We start from the raw sequence: 21,273 nt of genomic DNA, 5'->3' as shown, positions 1-21,273 counted from the left end.
CTGGCCGTGGTTCGCTGCTCCAGGCCAATGGGAGCTGCTGGAAGCGGTGTGGGCCGAGGGACGTACTGGCCGCCGCTTCCAGCAGCTCCCATTGGCCTGGAGCAGCGAACCACGGCCAGTGGGAGCCGCGATCGGCCGGACCTGCGGACGCGGCAGGTAAACAAACCGGCCCGGCCCGCCAGGGGCTTTCCCTAAACAAGCGGCATCCCAAGTTTGGGAAACACTGATCTAGATAACTAATGACAAGCAAAACCAAATGACCCCACTGAGACTCTATCGAACAGAAAAGGAAGCAGACTTGACAGCTGAAAACTTACCTTCAAGTGTCTAAAGTGCAGTTGTCCTTTGGATAAGCAGACGTGAAGAAGCCCCAGATTCGCTCAGGAGGATATGATTGAATGAAGGGTTGGTCCATTTTTAGCTTGTACTGGTAAAAGTGTCTTGTCTCAAACACTCGCATTGACACTACAGTCTCAGAGGGAAATTCAGAGAATTAGAGGATTGATTTAACAACTGGCCAGCTGGTGCAGCTGTAATTGACACCTCCTGGGTGTGGTGTTCTGTCCCATCTAGTGACACTGAGGGTATGTCTACACTACGAGAGTAGTTCGATTTTACTTAAATCGAATATGTGGAATCGATATTGCAAAGTCGAACGTGTGTGTCCACACTAAGGACAGTAATTCGACTTTGTGAGTCCACACTAACGGGGCAAGCGTCGACATTGGAAGCGGTGCACTGTGGGCAGCTATCCCACAGTTCCCGCAGTCCCCGCTGCCCATTGGAATTCTGGGTCGAGCCGCCAATGCCTTCTGGGTAAAAAAATGTGTAGAGGGTGCTTTTGGGTAACTGTCGTCATCCGTCCGTCACTACCGACCTCCCTCCCTCCCTGAAAGCGCCGGCGGGAAATCAGTTCGCGCACTTTTCTGATCAGTGACAGCGCGGACGCCACAGCACTGCGAGCATGGATCCCACTGCAACCATCGCTGCAGTTGTGGCCGTTCTCAACACCTCGCAGCTTATCATACACCTTTCCCTGAGGCAGATGCAGAGAAATCGGGCGAGGAGGCTACGGCACCGCCGTGAGAGCCTGAAGTCGGAGAGTAGCACAGAGCTGTCAGAAACCACGAGACCCAGCGCTCAGGACATCACGGTGGCAATGGGTCATGTGGATATCGTGGAATGGCGATTCTGGGCCCGGGAAACAAGCACGGACTGGTGGGACCTCATAGTGCTGCAGGTCTGGGACGAATCCCAGTGGCTGCGAAACTTTCGCATGCGAAAGGGGACTTTCCTCGAACTTTGTGAGTTGCTGTCCCCTGCCCTGAAGCGCAAGGACACCCGGATGCGAGCAGCCCTGACTGTCCAGAAGCGAGTGGCCATAGCCCTCTGGAAGCTTGCAACGCCGGACAGCTACCGGTCAGTCGCGAACCACTTTGGTGTAGGCAAATCTACCGTGGGGGTTGTTGTCATGCAAGTAGCCAACGCAATCGTTAAGGTACTGCTCTCAAAGGTAGTGACCCTGGGAAACGGCCAGGTCATCATAGATGGTTTCGCCGCGATGTGATTCCCAAAATGCGGTGGGGCTATAGATGGGACTCACATCCCTATCCTGGGACCGGACCACCAGGCCAGCCAGTACATTAACAGAAAGGGCTACTTTTCAATGGTGCTGCAAGCACTGGTGGACCATAGGGGACGTTTTACCAACATCAACGTCGGATGGCCGGGCAAGGTTCATGACGCTCGCGTGTTCAGGAACTCTGGTCTGTTTACACGGCTGCAGGAAGGTATTTACTTCCCGGGCCCCAAAACAACTCTTGGGGATGTGCAGATGTCTACAGTGATCCTCGGGGACCCAGCCTACCCGCTAATGCCCTGGCTCATGAAGCCCTATACTGGCGCCCTGGACACAGAAAAAGAACTGTTCAACTACCGTCTGAGCAAGTGCAGAATGGTGGTGGAGTGCATCCGGGAGGCTTTGAAAGCAAGGTTCCAGACTGAGCAGGGTAACCAGTGACTGTTAAGTTTGTGGACACAGAAGCTGAACCTCCAGTTACATACCCCCTTCACCCCCTTCCCAAAAAATAAAATCAGTTCTATTTTGTCAATGAACACCGTTGTCTTTATTACTGTTTTCGCGGGAATGTTTTAAACCGGGGACGCAGACAGTGGCGGGGGGCGGGTTTAGTGTTCTGATGCAAATGATGCTTCTAAACTCCAGGAATGACAGGCTCCGCAGTGGTGCACTGGTTGTTTCAACGGAGCCTGCCAGCACTCCTGGGCAGAACTGCGTGTATGTGTCAGCTATGTGAGTTTCTGCCTGGGGGAGGAGGGTTACAGATCCCCTGCTGCGTGGCTCTGTGATCCAGGATAAGGACTGCAGCATAAGATCTGTAACTGCCCTCCCCCGCCACAAAGTCACAGAGCAACCCCCCCCCCCAGGAGATGAAAACCACCTCCCAGACTGACCTGGGTCACTAGTGACTGCACTGTGTATGTGTCCTGATGCTGGACCTGCCCCCGCCTCTGTACCCTGCTAAAGGTGACTGTCCTGTCCAATTACCAATCCCCTTCCCCCCCTCCAGACAGACTCTCCCTCAAAAGAACCTGACTGAAACAGTAATGAACAGAAACATATTTTTTCTTAACAACCAGACAGGAAACTGGGGGGTGAAAGTCGGACGGGGGCTTGGGTGAGGCGGGCAGGAAAGGACTTTTCAAATTTTGGGGAATGACAGCCTTCTGGTGCTTGAGCAGTCTGCAGGGGTGGAGTGAGAGTTTTCACGGACTCTGCCACCCCTCCTTCTTTGGACTTTGGGAGAGGGAGGTATGGGACTTGGTGGCGGGGGACTGCGGTTCCTGATAGACTGCAGCGGGGCTCTGTCCTCCTGCCTCCGTTCCTGCAGAACATCAACAAGGCGCCGGAGCGTGTCCGTTTGCTCCCTCAGAAGTCCAAGCAGCGTTTGAGTCGCCTGCTGGTCTTCCTGCCCGCCACCTCTCCTCACGTTCCATGTGTGTCCGGTGCATTTGTGACAAATTCTCCCTCCACTGGTTCTGCTGTGCTGCCTGGGCTCAGGAGCAGCCCATTAGTTCTGAGAACATGTCCTCTCGCGTCTTCTTCTTTCTCCGCCTAATGTGCGCTAGCCTCTGGGAGTGTGATGCCAAGCTGGGTTAGGAGACAGTTGCAGATGTGGCTGTGGGAATGAGGAAAAGGCAGTGAATTCCTCCGAAAGATAAATGTGGTTGTGAATCAAGAACATAGTTTTTCTCTGTGAACAAGACCATGAACCACACCTATCACATGCGCACTCCGGACAAGGTCGAATTTTCGAACCTCGCCTTCAGTGCCTGGGCTTTTGCACTGCCGATCTGGGAAGCGGGGCAGGACACGGTACTCTCTGTAGCAGGCAAACATGGTAAGCCGTAGACTTGTGGCTGCTTAAAACTGTAGGAGTACCACTGGCCTCCTTTCACATTGAAAGCACTGCCAGTCTGTGCTGCCAGCAATCGGCCAAGCAGGAACTCTGGCCCTGTCCCACCCCCTCGCGGATGAGCCAGGGAAAGATCCCTGTATGCTGCCCCTCTCCCGCCCCCACCGCGTGGCTGTAAACCAGCGGTCACAGTTCTGTAAAGGAACTTGTTGCAAGCAGTCCCAATACTAACAGTCCCCTACCTAATTCAAAGCAGGTCATCATGAGCGACATAACTCTCATGAACATCCCGGACACCGAGATCCAACGGATGCTTCGAGAAAGCCTGCAGAGACCGGGGCCCTATGCCGCCATGCTATGCAAGGCAATGATACCGGAGTACCTGCTTGTCTCCTGGCGCGGGAACGTCTCCTACTTCGGAGGACCAAGTAAAGCCGCTCTCCCCAGGAACCTGATGAACAGGCTATCCCATTACCTGCAGCAGAGCTTTGTGGAGATGTCCGTGGAGGACTACTGCTCTATCCCCGGACATATAGACAGGATTCTAATATAGCTGCAGTAGCAGGCACTAAAGAGTGGAGCAGCTTGGGCAGCACAATCATGCAGAACCGGACACTGTTTGATTTTTTTTTAAATAGTTGTTACTGATTACTTAAGCGCCCAGGGGGAAGAAATCATGATTCACAGATTGTTCTTAGTATTAATATTCAAGTTTTGTAAAAAATAAAGGTTAATATGTTTAAAGCACTTACCGCTTGATCCTTCGCCTGAATCTGTGTCCAGGTTACATGCTGGGGAGGGTTGGTAGGGGATCTCTGTAACGGTGATGAAGAGCTCCTGGCTGTCGGGGAAATCAGCTTGGTAAGCGCTGTCGACTGCCTCGTCCTCCTCATCTCCTTCCTCCTCTTCCCCGTCCGCTGAGGAACCGGCCGTGGACAATATCCCATCCTCAGAGTCCACGGTCAGTGGTGGGGTAGTGGTGGCGGCCGCAGCAAGGATGGAATGCAGTGCCTCGTAGAAACGGGATCTGTGGGGCTGGGATCCGGAGCGTCCGTTTGCCTCTTTGGTCTTCTGGTAGCCTTGTCTCAGCTCCTTGATTTTCACGCGGCACTGCGTTGCATCCCGGCTGTAGCCTCTCTCTGCCATGGCTTTGGAGATCTTCTCGTAGATCTTAGCATTCCTTCTTTTGGAGCGCAGCTCTGAAAGCACGGACTCATCGCCCCACACAGCGATGAGATCCAAGACTTCCCGATCAGTCCATGCTGGGGCCCTCTTTCTATTAGATTGCACGGCCATCTCTGCTGGAGAGCTCTGCATCGTTGCCACTGCTGCTGAGCTCCCCTCGATGTCCAAACAGGAACTGAGATTCAAACTGCCCAGACAGGAAAATGAATTCAAATTTTCCCGGGGGTGTGGCTGGTCAGAGCATCCGAGCTCGGACTGCTGTCCAGAGCGTCAACAGAGTGGTGCACTGTGGGATAGCTCCCGGAGCTATTACCGTCGATTTCCATCCACACCTAGCCTAATTCGATATGGCCATGTCGAATTTAGCGCTACTCCTCTCGTTGGGGTGGATTACAGAAATCGATTTAAAGAGAGCTTTATGTCTAACTAAATGGCTTCCGGGTGTGGACGGGTGCAGGGTTAATTCGATATAACAGCGCTAAAGTCGACATAAAAGCCTAGTGTAGACCAGGCCTTGGATCACTTAGAGAGAGATTAATGAGTCTGCTCTACAGCCTTAGCTAAGGGCCCACATGGTTTTTAGCTCATGCAGTAGAGGCTCACGCAGTAAGCTTAAGAGGTCCCAGGTTCAATCCCGCCCGACGACGACCAGGGTCTGTCCGTGTTACACAGCTTCAATGCAAGTGTCAGAGTGCAAAGGGGACTGAGGCATTGGTCTGTTTTACTAAAACATAGGGCCATATTCAGCCTGGGGTAGACAGGTGTGACTGCTGTTGGTGGACCTACGTACTGGATGGACATTTACTCCTGTGCAGAGCCAGCATAAGGCCTAGGCATGACTTGGAGTCTCCCCAAGAAGGGTGAATTTCACCCTCGCTGCCCTACAATATATACCAAGGACTGATAGCTGTCAAGTATCAGGGGGTAGCCGTGTTAGTCTGTATCCACAAAAACAACAAGGAGTCCGGTGGCACCTTAAAGACTAACAGATTTATTTGGGCATAAGCTTTCATGGGTAAAAAACCCACTTCTTCAGATGCATGGAGTATAATGCATCTTTATATAATGCCTGCATCTGTAACTTTCACTCCATGCATCTGAAGAAGTGAGGTTTTTTACCCACGAAAGCTTATGCCCAAATAAAGCTGTTAGTCTTTAGGGTGCCACCGGACTCCTTGTTATTTTAAGGACTGACAGGGTGAACTCAGAATGAAATGTTGGCCGGAACTCAGACTTCCTGTGCCTTTGTGACTTTAACTTAAATCCTTATTCTAACCGTTTTTGTAGGGTGACCTTTTCAGTGGCCATACATGAACGGCATCTGTCGCAGCAACACCTGGGAGACCCTGGGGACAAACAGATACGTTCTAAAACTCACTGAAGTTCAGCCCAGCAAACCCCATACAATTCTCTCTCTCCAGCTGTGCGTGTCACTCACATGCTGGCATGCCAGGGGTTAATTTATACAGGGATTATATCCATCATCTACATTTTATTTTTATTTCACAAAAGGCACAGAACATGCTGCTCCTGCTCAAGTGAGACAACTAGATTAATGTCTATGTGATTTCAATCAAATGGCTGTTGCAGATGCCCCAGAGCGGTAGCGACATCTCACGCCAGAGTGTGCTAGCGCATATATTAATGGGGTTCCCTAAGCACCAAAAGGCAGGAAGGGAAGAATGAAGCTTTAGGAAGAGCTGAGGGGAAAAGTCATTCAGCTTGTGACCCAGCATGCCAGCAATGCAGCTTCTACCTAGAGCATTCTTGTGAAGAATGCAGCTAACAGCATTATTGCTGGTCCGGATTAATGAAAAAACCTGACCCAGGTCCTGAGCTGCTTGATTTATAGCTTTAAATACTCTGAGTTATTAGGAGAGGCATTTTAAAAGAGCAACTACATCTGTTCCTGCACGTGCCAACTTCCCTCCCTTCTTCATTATTACACAAGCAAGTTCAGCAAAGGGAAACTCTGAACAGGAGATAGGAATTTTCTGCACCATTTGTGGATGGGAGGAAGCGGTAAGTGCCGCCCGGAGCCTGCACCCCTGAGCCCCCTTCCCGCGCCCCAATCCCCTGCCACAGGCCTGCTCCCCCTTCCACCTTCCGAACCCCTCAATCCCAGCTCAGAGCCCCCTCTTGTACCCCAAGCCCCTCATCCTCAGCCCCACCCCCAGCCAGAGCCCTCATCCCCTCCATGCCCCAACAGCCTGCCCCATCCCTGATCCCCCTCTCACCCTCCAAACCCATTGGTCCCAGCCGGAGCACCCTTCAGCACCCCGAACTCCTCATCCCCGACCCCACCCCAGAGCCCGCACCCCCAGCCGGAGCCCTCACACCCCTCCCCTGTACCCCAGCCCTCTGCCCCAGCCCTGATCCCCCTCCCACCCTCCAAACCCCTTGGTCCCAACCTGGAGCCCCCTCCTGCACCCCAAACCCCTCATCACCAGCCCCACCCCAGGGCCCTCACTCCCCCCCTGCACCCCAACCTGGACCCCCCTCCCGGACCCTGAACTCCTCATTTCTGGCCCCTCCCCAGAGCTTGCACCCCCAGCTGGAGCCCTCACCCCCTCCCATAGCCCTACCCCCAATTTTGTGAGCATTCATGGCCCGCCATACAATTTCCATACTCCAATGTGGCCCTCGGAATGGAAAGACTCTCACTGAAAGTAACATGACGACAGACCCTGCCATGAAAGAGCTTTCAGTACAAACAGGATTCATTGATGAGCCCAAAGCAAGGAATAACTGGCAAGATTTTTTAGGTTTATATTATTAACTACCATTGTTGGCTCATTTCTTGTCGGCGTCTCAGAAGCAGCACGTCTTACTTGAATGCACAGAGACTATATCGGAAAGAGACACCATGACTTTAAAAGTTTGCAGGTTTTAGTACCAAATGAAGATTGCTCTGAAAAACTGAATAATATGAGGAAGTGACATTTGTTGGGGATTTCCCATTTTAATAAAAGCTCAGTGATGATTGGCTGGTTGAGAAATGGCTGGAGTGTAACGCAAAATAATCCCCACTGCACAGAAAGGAGCTGGACCAGCAGCAGAACCAAGCATTGGGAAGGTCTAGTTCATCACCAAAATCCAAAAGCAAGACAGCAATCCATTCAAAACTCCACTCGACCCACGCCACACCACAGAGCCTAAGACTATAGCAGCTGAGAGTCAGCCAGTCCTATGCAGAGCCCTGACTGGATTTTTAAACTGCTCTGCACTAGGGTGAATCATCCAGTCTTGGCACGTCTGCACTCATCACCACTACTGGGGTGCAAACAACATGGAAGTGAATCTGGCCTCCCATGTGGAAGGTGTATAGGATGTGATATTACCATCAAGAGGAGATGATGTAACAAAGGTCAAGATGGACAAGATGCAGCAGCAGAAGAGAGTGCTATGAAATATTTAAACACTTAGTCCAGTAGTTTATAACACTCCGAGTCCAAATAAATCTGAAAGTTCTGCACAAAGCAAGCAGACAGGGGCCAGCACAGCGGCACTTAATCAGACTGCAAGCAAGGCAGGCTGTTGATGTTCCTGCAGGATTTTGTGAGTGCGCTCCAAACCATCAGCAAATGAGCTCTAATCTCAAAGTTAATTTTAATAGCAATTCCCAACAGCAGGGTCCAATAATAAACAAACAAATGAGGAGGGTGGATTTGATTTAAATCAAATTGATTTAAATCATGATTTAAATCACTAGTCAGGAAGACTCGATTTAATCATGGATTTCTACATAAAAGTGCATTTTTATTGGTTGTTATAACCTTAATACATATTCTTCACAACTCAGAGATAGATGTAGGTTTCATTTTTAGAAGGTACACACTATACATTTTTTAAGTGATTTATTTTGAAAAATTTTCAGATTCGTTTTACAGCTATATCAGAAAATGAATGATTGTTTGGGTATTTCATTTACCAAAGGTAATTGAAGCAGATATTTATGAAGTCTTTGGGAGGTGAACTATCTCCAGTTCAACAGGTTAAACATTAATATTTGGAGGATTTTCTTGCCATGCTGTATTAGGAGGAGAACATCACCAGACAGACATTTAAATTGGTTTATTTAACTAAAACAACAACGTTATGTATTCTGGATTATTTTCTTCAACAGCAAACATAATATTTTAACAAAAGCATATGAATTTTTGAATTTAGTTAAACATTCAGTTTTTTAAAATCAGGTTTGTTTTTGTTAAAATGGTTTTAAACTAAAATAGTTAAATAAAATATTTTTAAAAAAAATTAAATCGACTATGTCAGCCAGGTCAACATGGGAAACTTAAAATATTGGCTTCTGCAGCTAACTCAGTCATCTTCACTTTCGTTTTCCTGTTTGTTTATAATCTGGAAAAGAAAAACAAACTTTCCTGCTTTTTCAGGTCCCAAACAATTTCTCAATTTGGAATGAATAGTCCAAAGGAAGAAAATATTCTTTCTACCCCAGCAGAAGAAGCTACTGCTCTTAAAAGTGATATTATCACTTCAACAGTCTCTGAATCTAAGTGCTTACGTAACTTCCACCAGTTCACTGTGTGACTTTCTTTAAAACATCATCAGCAAACATATTTCTTGAATGGTTCTTATTCCCAAACTGGGTCTCTTTTACAGCCTGCTGTCATTATAGGTTTTCCCTTCTAGTGAAAGAATGGTATGGTAGATCTCAAATCAATGAAGGCTACACTCAGAAAGACCTCAAGACTTCTGGAATATGCTGCTCAAACAGTTTCACTTTTGTTTCTACTGCCTGTCCCTCCCTTCTCACATTTATCTCCAGACTTCTCCTTGACCAGATCTCTTCCGCCCCCAACAATCTTCTATTCATTGAACTTTTTGAAACTTTGCACTTTTAGAGAGAGGTAAGGGATTGACTCCGTGTACACAAATTTGCAGAGAGACAATAGGGTTAAGGTCTGTTATTTCTCACCTCTATATATTATTTATTTATTTAAAAACATTTTTGCTGTTAACAAGCATGTTATCTCTGGAGACACAAATCCACAGTTTGAGAACTGCAAAACTAAGCATCTCTGATGGTATCTTCTAGACTGAGCACTGAGTCTCATTGGGTAGATAGAAAGATTAACCTAAATAATCTATACAGAAGCCCCTGGAACCCCATAAGACTGGGTCCCTAATCCATGAACTACTGGAACTCGTTTTCTTAAACATTACATTAATATATTGTCTCATACTATAGAATTAGAATTTATAATCCCTATTCCATGATAAAATATCTTCGAGCTATAATGTATCTTAATTAAAACCATCTTTAGATAGGTTTTTTCCTCAAAAAGCATTTTATTAAAAAAAATCCAATTTAAATAAAAAATCCGATTTTTTTTTTAAAATCATTGATTTTTATCCACCCTGCAAATGAGTTTAGGAGTCACAAGTTTCTCTCTCCTGTTTCAAGAGAATCATATGCCCTGGTTCATGAAAGCACTTAGTTAGGAACTTAACTTTAGGAATATGCTTAAGTCACACTGACTTCACCTGGGACACAGCACATCCCTAAAGTTAAGCACATACTTAAATGTTGTCCTGAAAAGAGCTGCTTTCTTGAATGGGATACTGAGAGATGGTGTCTTATAAGTTAAGTCTCTAGAAATGCCGTGTGCATACTACCTGGAAGTGCATCGCTTGTTGCCAAAAATCCATATGCCTGAAAGAGTTTCAGTTTCACTTCACTTTACATGATACACCTCTTGGCTTTGGTTGAGTCTTTGTTCTCTGTGCAACATTAAGAATGTGTGGAAACTTCAGGAACACAGTTGGGTTCTATTTACAAACATACAGGCCTAGGTCCATAGACACACTGCTGCTCTGGCAGAGTTTTGGTGACTTTTGCAACAGAAGGGCTCCCAAACTTTTTAAAGGGATACTACCCAATTCTGAAACACTACAGCTTCCTACCGCTGTTGAAAAGCGTTTGAGACGTTTACAGAAAGATTGTGTAATTCAGTCCTGTCAACGTTGAGCTCAGACTAGGGCTGTCAAGCGATTAAAAAACTTAATCGTGATTAATCGCACTGTTAAATAATAACAGAATACCAATTATTTAAATATTTTTGGATGTTTTCTACGTTTTCAAATATATTGATTTCAATTACAACACAGAATACAAAGTGTACAGTGCTCACTTTATATTTATTTTTTGTTACAAGTATTTGCACTGTAAAAACACAAAATAGTATTTTTCAATTTACCTAATACAAGTACTGTAGTGCAATCTCTTTATCATGAAAGTTGAACTTACAAATGTAGAATTATGTACAAAAAAACTGCATTCAAAAATAAAACAATGTAAAATTTTAGAGCCTGCCAAGTCCACTCAGTCCTACTTCTTGTTCAGCCAATCACTCAGACAAACAAGTTTGTTTACATTTGCAGGAGATACTGCTGCCCGCTTCTTGTTTATGTCACCTGAAAGTGAGAACAGGCATTCTCATGGCACTGTTGTAGCCAATGTTGCAAGATATTTACGTGCCAGATGTGCTAAAGATTCATATGTCCCTTCATGCTTCAACCACCATTCAAGGGGACATGCGTCCATGCTGATGACGTGTTCTGCTCAATAACAATCCAAAGCAGGGCGGACCGACGCACATTCATTTTCATTATCTGAGTCAGATGCCACCAGCAGAAGGTTGATTTTCTTTTTTGGTGGTTCAGATTCTGTAGTTTCCGCATCGGAGTGTTGCTCTTTTAAGACTTCTGATTTATTTAGCATGTGCATAGTCGTCTAGCCCAGCGATGGCATTTTCAGTGGCGTGATGCAGTTCTTCTAGGCCACCGCTGAACCTAGTCAGCAGGCATTCATCAACAATGTGTGTCACTGTCTGTGTTGCACCGCAGCTGCACAAAGGGCTGTCACGAAGGCCCCAGCGATACTGGTTGGCTGCACAGAGACCTTGCCCAGTCCGGAACCTGTTCAACAGGGACCATTGGCGACGGGGCAGGTCAAAACCAGGCGGGCAAATTGTGGGGTCCGCGACGAGGGATTGGTTGGGGATTATAACAGATATCCATTCCTCTCACCAGAGTGTTTCCGCCCTACCATCCTGGCGTGGCGGGTGAGACCATAATGGGTGACGTAACGGCAAACGTGCAGCTGGTGGTTTTAAAAGGTCATTGTGCAGCGGCAGCATGCTCCACAACTCGTCCCTATCAGATTTTGGAAGATTCCTAGACCTTGGGTCGAGTGCTGTAGCTACCTTTAGAAATCTCACATTGGTACTTTCTTTGCGTTTTGTCAAATCTGCAGTGAAAGTGTTCTTAAAACGAACAACATGTGCTGAGTCATCATCCGAGACAGCTATAACATGAAATATATGGCAGAATGCAGGTAAAACAGAGCAGGGGTTATACAATTCTCCCCCAAGGAGTTCAGTCACAAATTTAATTAACACATTTTTTTTTAACGAATGTCATCAGCATGGAAGCATGTCCTCTGGAATGGTAGCCAAAGCATGAAGGGGCATATGAATGTTTAGCATATCTGGCACGTAAATACCTTGCAATGCCGGCTACAAAAGTGCCATGCAAATCCCTGTTCTCACTTTCTGGTGACATTGTAAATAAGAAGCGGGCAGCATTATCTCCCGTAAATGTAAACAAACTTGTTTGTCTGAGTGATTGGCTGAACAAGAAGTAGGACTGAGTGGACTTGCAGGCTCTGAAGTTTTACATTATTTTGTTTTTGAGTGCAGTTATGTAACAACAACAAAAATCTACATTTATAAATTGCACTTTCACGACAAAGAGATTGCACTACAGTACTTGTATGAGGTGAATTGAAAAATACTATTTCTTTTACCATTTTTACACTGCAAATATTTATAATCAAAATATATACTGATTTCAATTACAACACAGAATACAATATATATGAAAATGTAGAAAAACATCAAAATATTTAATACATTTCAATTGGTATTCTATTGTTTAGCAGTGCAACTAAAACTGCAATTAATCATGATTAATTTTTTTGAGTTAATTGCATGAGTTAACTGCAATTAATCGACAGCCCTAGCTCAGACCCGTGCTGGCTACCACACAGTTGCTGCTAGCAAGTTTCTTTCTAGCAAAGTTTCCATGACTAGTCTGGACAGCAATTGTTATTTGTCTGTGAACTAAGAGTCCATTGACATAAGGATTTCAGGGGTGTGTTATTAACTATTTATATCACAGTAGTACCTAGAAGCCCCACCTGAGACTGTGTTCTAAATTCTGAACAAAGTCTCTGCCCCAAGGAATGGAAATAGACATGGCACACACGGGAAGCATTATTATCCTTATTTTACAGGTGGGGACTGTGGCACAGAGATTAAGTGACTTGTCCAAAGTCAGACAGGAAATAAGTGGCAGAGCCAGGAACTGAAGTCAGCGCTTACAAGTCGCAAGCCAGTGCTTCCTCTCCCAAGGGATTGGCCCTTGTGAACACCTTAAACCCCTTCTCTTCCTCAAGAGAGCACACAGTCCCTGAGTTACCATCCAAACTCACCTGCTTTTTGCAGCCTAACTACTGGCAACAGCAAAAACAAACACCACAACATCAAACTCAGCCTCCCGGAGTTTGATTGTTCCTAGGGATTTCCTCCACGACCTGCTCTGGCCCACAGAGACACACCTGTCACCTTCATGCTCTGGCTTGAACTAATGAGATCTGCCTGCCAGCATGAGGCAGCAGTCATAATTATCCGAACTGTTAATGGTGCGTTTTAGTCCCTGAGCTTAGGGTGGCTCAACAGAAGAGTCCTGCAGCACTGTACAGGGCCTGCCAGCCAGTGACAGTCCTGTCGGATGTAAGCACGTTACTACCTGTCTACAGGATGGAGTAGCCTATAGCAGTCTGGCTAGCACAATGCTCAGAACAGCCTGTCCGCCCTGATTATAGAAACTAGAAATCCCATTAGCAACTACGTTTAAACAGTGCGAAATTTAAAAGCGAATGGTAAATAAATTAGAGCCTGTGCAGATGACTGAGAAACTGGGGGGAATGCCTTTGTGTGATTCCTGGGCCCGCGCTGCTCGGCACATTAGCTACGTTATGTATTCCTCTGTCACACAGCAGCAATGTGAAGTCAAGGGGATTCTCTCCCTGGCTGCGTTATCTAATATACTAGGTGCCACTGACATCCAGCAGAACAACTTTCACAAGCAGTTCCCCTCAGTGGAACTTAGAAGCCAGACCGCTGGATTGGGATGCTCCTTTGTTCAGTATTTCCACCAGCGGAAGCAGTTATGGCTAAAGCGAATGAGAGAAAGGATGAAATACCATTATCCCCATTTAACAGAGAGAGAAACTGAGGCAGGGAGAAGTGACGTGACTTGACCAAAGTCGCACAGCGAGCCAGTGGCAGAGCCAGGAATAGAACTGACTCAGCACAGTGCCTTCTCCGGTGCACCACAGTGTCTTATGTATAACTAATCATTTCTGAGCCCTGGCCTGAGGAATACAGAGGATCATGCCTTTTAAATCACTCCTGTGTGACCTCGGGCAAGTCACGTAGCCTCTCTGTAAAAATGGGCGTAACAGCACTACCCTGCCTCACAGTGTGTTGTGAGGATAAATCCATTAAAGATTGTAACGTGCTTTGAGATCTACTGATGAAAGGCACTGTATAAGAGCAGGTATTATTATAATCATCAATGCCAAAAGTCCCTTTGTAATGCATCTACATGCAGTAAGTGTTCTCAGGATAATACTAATCAGTACATTTTAACTGATACTGTATTAGATGCTTGTAAGCAGATTCAAAATGTACCTACCGCTTTTATTCTTGACCTTTAAAACTCACTGGCCCATATGCTTTTATTGGTGTTTGTTTTCAGAGCCCACATATTAGGGACTGATCATCAGCCAAAGAATGAAATAGTTCAATATTACTTATTAATTCTTATGGTTGCACAATACATTTACACGTTTCCTGCTGAAGATGAGCTAAATATGTGAATCCAAGTTCGGTTTTTAAAGAGGTGATATTACAGTTGCAGTTTTTCTGGCCTATGCGTAAAACCTTCCCTAGCCATTCTAGCTAACAGCGGCGACACCTACTGTTGAGAACAAAAAGGGATCACTACAATTCCCGAGTAACTGAATTCAGTCTGCGGATACAGACTAACACGGCTGCTACTCTGAATTCAGTCTGCAAGCCATTCAGGCCTCCAGGAGATGTTACTACATTTTATGCCAATCCAGAGTTAAATTCTTAGCTGGTGTAAACTGATGCAACTCCAAATGGAGCCATGTCAATTTACATCAGCTGAGGATCTGGCCTCAGAACTGCATGTTCTTCCTCCTTTCAGATGTAAAAGCCTCTTTTTACTTAAAACAAAATTACTGTATAGAAAAGGGATGTGATCTAGTAAGAACACCGCCACCGCCCACAATTAGCACAGGTAAATTTCCCACAGCACAGTCCATCAACACAAAACTTGGGCCAACTCTGCAAAACAGTTGATGAAACTTTCAGCAAATCTGGGCAAAGCTTCCCAAGAGCCTGGGCTGGTTTGTCATTTCAGGTGGAAACTAGAGTGGCTTTGCATGACTGGGACACCAAATGCAGCAAAACTAGCCGGTTCTGACTGGCTTTTGCTCTGAGGTTTATTTGAACTCAAAATTCAAAGCTAAATCAGAGGGGTGTGAAGCAACGTATGACCCAGGGTGAAACAAAGCCGTGAGTTGCACCACTCTAGTCCTGGTGGATGGTGTTAAAAAACATACACTTCAAGACCCCAGGCCAGATTCTCAGTGACTTCATCAGCTGGAGCTAGGCCGATTTATGCTAGCCAAGGATCTGGCTCCCCACCTGTTCAATTAACAGTTTCATGCACCACAGCAAAAAAAAATTCTGAAGCTGCCCCAGGGCAGGCAGAAGCAGAAGCGGGAAAGGCCCCCAGTCAGCGCTTCCCCTGACCTCCCTTGTGCACTTACACAGGAGCAGCTGTCTTGGGCTAACGTGGAAGATATTGAGCCATAAGCTAACATGGGATCATTCCGGCAGTCAGGAACTCTATTCCTGGCCTGTGAAGCTGGTGGAATACAGGACACAGAACTGACCCCTCTTCGGCCTGGCAGTGGGTAACTTTTCCGGTGCATCTAAAGTGCAGATACTAGGCAGACTTCTGAAAGGCAGACAGATATATCAGCTGCACATTAAAGTGTCTCCTACATCAGTAGCATGCTATTGACACTTAATGATAAACCCAAGCATCATAAATAGCACTCAGACAAACACTCCAGCTAAAGAGAAACACAGTTGAATTTATAGAGGTTTGCTCCACTGAGGCAGTTTTCTTTGTCTCATACTACACTAGACCTCCCTCCCACTGCAGCACAGTAGATACAAGAGAGTGTATTTAACTCGCTCTCAATTGCAGAAATTGCAGTGTGTGGGAAAATGAAATTTCCTAGTGGGAAAACCTTTGGCAATCCCAGGCTATTCATACAATCACTTGCCTGAAGCTGTTTATAGGCAGTTGCAAGAGAAGGATTGAACTGAATTTTGGGCCTTCCCATGCCCCACATAATATGTCAATACAGCATTCAATTGTCCCCTGCATCTAAGTTCCAGCTGGCAAGCGGGAGAAGTGGGTGAATCTGAGTTGCCTGCCCCTGGAGATACTTAGAACCGCTGAGGGGCTACCTTAACCTACACTGGATTTAGGCCACTGGAGGCTAGGCAGAGCAGAGATCCTCTGTGCCTGTCTCATTCTCCCACCCCTACCCCTGGCACACCTCCTCTGCCAGAGGGGTGGAGAGCGGCTGGGGCAGGAGCCAGCTCCTCTGGCTTGAGACCAGTGGGCATTTACTTCTTGTGAAAGGAACGACAGCTCCACTGGCAACTTCCAGCCAGAATTTGGCCACTTGGAGCTGACTGAGCAGCACAAAGTGGCAGAACAGCCTGGAGAACCCAGCCCAGAGACCTCTCATATTTGATCAGTCCAAGCTCGATTTAACTTCAACCCAGACTTGCAAATTTCATCACCTCCAGAGTCGACATTTTAATACAGGTGAGTAAAATATTAGTTGTTCTTTATAATCAGCACGGTAAAGGGCAAGCAAGTAGATTTGGTGCTAGGGCTGAGAAGTCATCATGATGGTTTCTCAAGGCTGCTTTAACCCATCCTTACCGAAAGGGAGAAATTAGACTATCCTGGCTGGGCTGCAGCGGCAGGAACCAATCTCATTGCTCCGTTTTGAATCAAGGACCTGTTCCGAAGTCTGTGTTTCAGGATGGATGTGTTTAAAGAGCTCCACAGCAGTCCAATGGGACAGAACAGCACATCTCACATCAGGTAGGGGGGAGAAAAGTCACACGCCACTGTCCTGAGGAAAGTTTAGGCTATGTCGACACTACCGGCCTATGTTGGCAAAACTTGTGTCACTCGGGGGGTGAATATTCCATTGTTACTCCAATATAAGCACTCATGTGCAGAGCGCTATGTCAGCAGGAGAGCTTCTCCCGCCAACGTAGCTTATGCTGCTCATGGGGGTGGGGGGGTTTATACCGACGGGAGATTCCAACAGGGATGTTAACACCATTCCAAGGGCTCTCATCACACGGTCACACAATACGTTTGATGCAAAATGGCACATTTGTTGTACGAATGGTTGCAATATGCAATGCAATCCAATCTAATGTATTGTTTGCTGAATAGCACGACTGCTGTGTGAGCATATTACAAAATTTGGGAACCCACACAGAGGAGACTGCAGAAGAGGATTGAATAACTGCACAGCTTAATTTGTGGATGAATCAAGCGCAGCGATGATAATATGGACCCTTTCACCTGAGCTCACTGGTTCGATTCCTGCTCAGCCTGGTAATGACAGTTGTCAGCAGATGTGAAATGAGCTGGTGGAGTCACTCAGATTTATAAGTGGACGGATGCCCATATAAACTAACATCACAGTTCGTACTAGTTGGCAGTATCAGCAGAGAGGGCAAGAATTTAATGGCCATGGAGACTGAAGTACACTCTCACCACTCAGGGAAGTCTCACTAAACTGCTCCACCCAACACATCTGAACCCCATTTAAGGGAAACTTCCATAGATTCTCCATGTACTTCACCTGATTGGTGGTGAAAATATTTCTCTTTCAAGGACTGTTTCTCTCCTTTCAATAGGAATGAATTAACTGCATCTATATGACCTCAAAACTATATTATCTCATATTTTCATCAACTATGCAAGGTCAGCCCTCACTAATACTTGGATGAGTCAGCTCCAGGTAAAACCTAGGTCCAAGCAAGTGCTGTAGGTGGTTCAGTAGAGGTGGTCAGGAATTCCTGTCTCAGTTCATTAGACCATAATGCATCTCAGCATTTTTAAAAAAAGAAATTGAGGAATACCATATCCAATTGAAACTGCAGGGGAATTTGAGGTAGGATCAATGTAATTATGTAATTGGAATTTAGCCAAGGAACTGCGGCTAAGCTAACCCTAGGATAGCATTGTTAACCCCAGCACTTGCAAGAAGCAGTGTGTTTTTCTTAATGACTGCAAGATGGTCAGTCCTCACCTTTACATCTCCAGAATTACTGTATTAGTTATTACATGAAATGACACCGCCTCCAACAGCAGAGTGCTGCTTAGCATCATACTGGAGCTTTGGTCCAGTACTGAGTCGGAAGGAAGAGAACAAGAGGCAGTGTGTTGGTCACTGTCGGTAGACAGGATAATGGGCTGGATGGACCTTTGGTCTGACCCAATATGGCCATTCTTATGTTCTTATGTGTTCTAGCTGTTAGAGCAGGGTATGTCTACACACCAGTCTCAGGGTATGATTGCAAACTAGCTTTGATCTGGCTAACATGGCTACCGGAACAGTGATACTGCAGCAGTACGTGTTTCCGTGCAGCCTATCTGCCGGAGTAATTATCCAGGTCGGTTTGTACAGTCCATGCTAAAGTCTGTGCTGGTCAGGGCCGGCTCCAGGCACCAGTGCAGGACGCAGGTGCTTGGGGCGGCCAATGGACAGGGGCGGCACGTCGAAGAATGAAGGGGCGCGGTAGAGCTGCCGCCGAAGTGCCGCCAATCACAGCTTTTTTTTTTTTCTTCGCCGCTTGGGGCGGCAAAAAAGCTGGAGCCGGCCCCGGTGCTGGTGAGTCTTCATATGCTAGCTAGATGAAAGCTAGCTCAGGTATGTCTACAAGAGCGGCAATCACACCCATGACTGCAGTGTAGCTATACGATCGCAGCAGGAGACCTGACTTCCATCCCTTCCGGTCTGCTGCGTGACTTGGGCAAGTTGCTTAAGCTCTCGGGGCCCATAAAATGGAGATAGTAATAATCAAGGTCATGTTCACTGGGAAGTTATCTCCAGTTGGACGACATGCGGTGAAAAGCTCAGATTACCTCACACTTCAGAAGACAATATCCACGTGAAAGAGGTAATAAGGACAGAATCTCTTAGCTACTCCAATCAAGTGAAAGGAAAGGACCTTGAGTTCTTAGAGCAGAGCAGAACCCAGTACCTGCAATTGTGTTAACAAAATTCTAAAAAAGCTTTATCAAGATGCGTGTTTACCTACCCAGAAAGGGAAAGTTCAATTGTGCGGACACTTCAGCTAGAAAGTTCATTTTATATTCAAGACCAAGGAGAGAAAAAGCAACCCAAACAGAATTGGAAAAAACTTGGTAGAGTTGTGGGACTCACTTTAGATTAATAAAGCTTCAAGCACAGACGGCACTGCCAATAAATTAAAAGAAATAATGCTTTACTGAAACCCTTTCTTATTTTCCCAGGTTTGTATGAGGCTGTGATTAGAGCTCTTCAAAAACAAAGAAAAGAAAAAAAGAAACCTGGGGCAATATTCATCCTATCGATCCCTCCAACATCTCTGTGAACAACATTGGCTTGAGGTTTGAAGGAATTATGTTGTTATTGGCAGCCCAAACACACGTATTTCCAATAGATGTTCCTGTCTAGCCCTCACAGAGGGTAGGATTTGTATGTTTATCAGAAAGGAGCCCTTCCAGAAGAACTTTAATCTCCACGGTCCTACATGCTTTTATTTGGACACACAATATGGGGGAGGGTATGTTTAGTTTTGGTCAATTCTGGCTCTTCCTTTCTGAGCTGGATACCATTCCTTTACATTCTCAGCAGATAGGAATCTTTTAAAGCAGAAGTTCTCAATAAAGCACAATATCGGTGCATGGTACTAGCCACAAGTGATCTCTCTCCACCCATTTTTCCCTTAGTCACTGTGCAATCAGAACACTTTGTGGTTCAAGATTAGGATCAGAAGTGAATTCCCCCTTATAAGGAATCAGCTGAAGGCTGATGCACACTTACATCCTTCTCTTCCGGAAGGCTTATGTGGGATGTAAATGGTACGTAGGCAGGCCTTCTGCCCAGGAGTGTCTCTCATCCCCTGAGAATAAGCGCTGTCCTCTGATATAAAAGCTCTTGCATCTATACAGAAGGCCACACAGCTTAAGGATCAAAGCAAAAGTCTAGGAGCCAGGAGGATCTGGGATTCTAATCCTGGGTGAATAACTGGGACCTGGGGAAAGTTACTGGAGCTTCTGGAAACTCCAAGGAGACCAGTTGTAGAAGCAGGATGTCACTGAATACTAAATGTTACTTCTAAGTGAAACTGAGCTGTCTGGGGTGAATAAATTACAGGACAGAGGAAGGAGACAAGAATATTGCCTGTACTATGAAACACAAGAAAAGATCTTTAAATTTCAGATTTAAAAAAGCACCATTATTATTTATATTGCAGTAGCGCCTACACACAGAACAGAGATCTTATAGTCCAAGTATAATCCAAGAGACAGCAGGTGGATATAGACAGATGGGCAACACAAGGAAACTGTCTCAAAAAGTACAGAGACAGGCAGGGTTAGAGCAGAGCCAAGGCCCCAACCCCTCGATGCTAGTCAGCAGCGCTCGGCTAGTATAGTGTGCCCGGATCATGGTCTGGCAGCTGCCGAGCGCGCTTCCAAAGACATTGCACCTAGGCAGGCCGTTCGTCCGGTTTTAAAACATACAGCCCTGCATTATTCTGGTTAGTCCACATCCAGTACTGATTTAAAACCAACCTGGTATCAGGCACAGAGGACACCATTTTGAAGAGCTCACCGTTCCGCCCCCACCTGGGGCAGGGCAGGTGTGTAACCTGGACAATCTAGGGCATGCTTTTCAAAATGGCATCCTCCATGAGGCATGCTCTTGCAAGGTGACGCCGACGGGAGCAGGCCCACGGCATTCCTAGAAACTCCAAAATACTAGACATTTTTGGTAATGTGCTAGTGGACACTTGAACTGCTCCTGCCTCCTGCACATCCCTGTAACAGCTGCTGCTAGTCCACACCCCCCACCAGCAGCAGGGATAGAGACCTCAACCACTCAAATACCAGGGTGAGTATGTTTGACTGGGTTTTTGGTTTTTCACTTCAATAGCCCAAGTCTCTCCTATATTAAATGGTTTAAAAAGCAGCAAGTTCCAAATCAGGATCAGATGAGAACTACAGTGAACCTCTAAAACATCAAAAACCTTCCAGCACCATCCCCTTTGCGCCCTTCCCTTCCTCATCATAAAGGACTCTTATTGGCTCATGCAAGATCCATCTAAACCATCTGAGACTTTTGTACCTCCCCCACCTATCCCTGAGTAGTTGG

At 46.3% G+C, this 21,273-nt stretch overlaps 1 protein-coding gene across 2 annotated transcripts in view; it reads right to left on the bottom strand.

Moving 5' to 3' along the window:
• Positions 1–21,273, bottom strand: part of ARMH4 (armadillo like helical domain containing 4) — a 114,445-nt gene that overhangs the window by 45,011 nt on the left and 48,161 nt on the right. The window lies entirely within an intron of this gene.

This window comes from Terrapene carolina, unplaced genomic scaffold, assembly GCF_002925995.2.
Source record: "Terrapene carolina triunguis isolate 2854851 unplaced genomic scaffold, T_m_triunguis-2.0 Scaffold189, whole genome shotgun sequence".
In the NCBI taxonomy this organism is placed as follows: Eukaryota; Metazoa; Chordata; order Testudines; family Emydidae; genus Terrapene; species Terrapene triunguis.
This window is presented reverse-complemented; position numbering and strand designations above follow the sequence as displayed.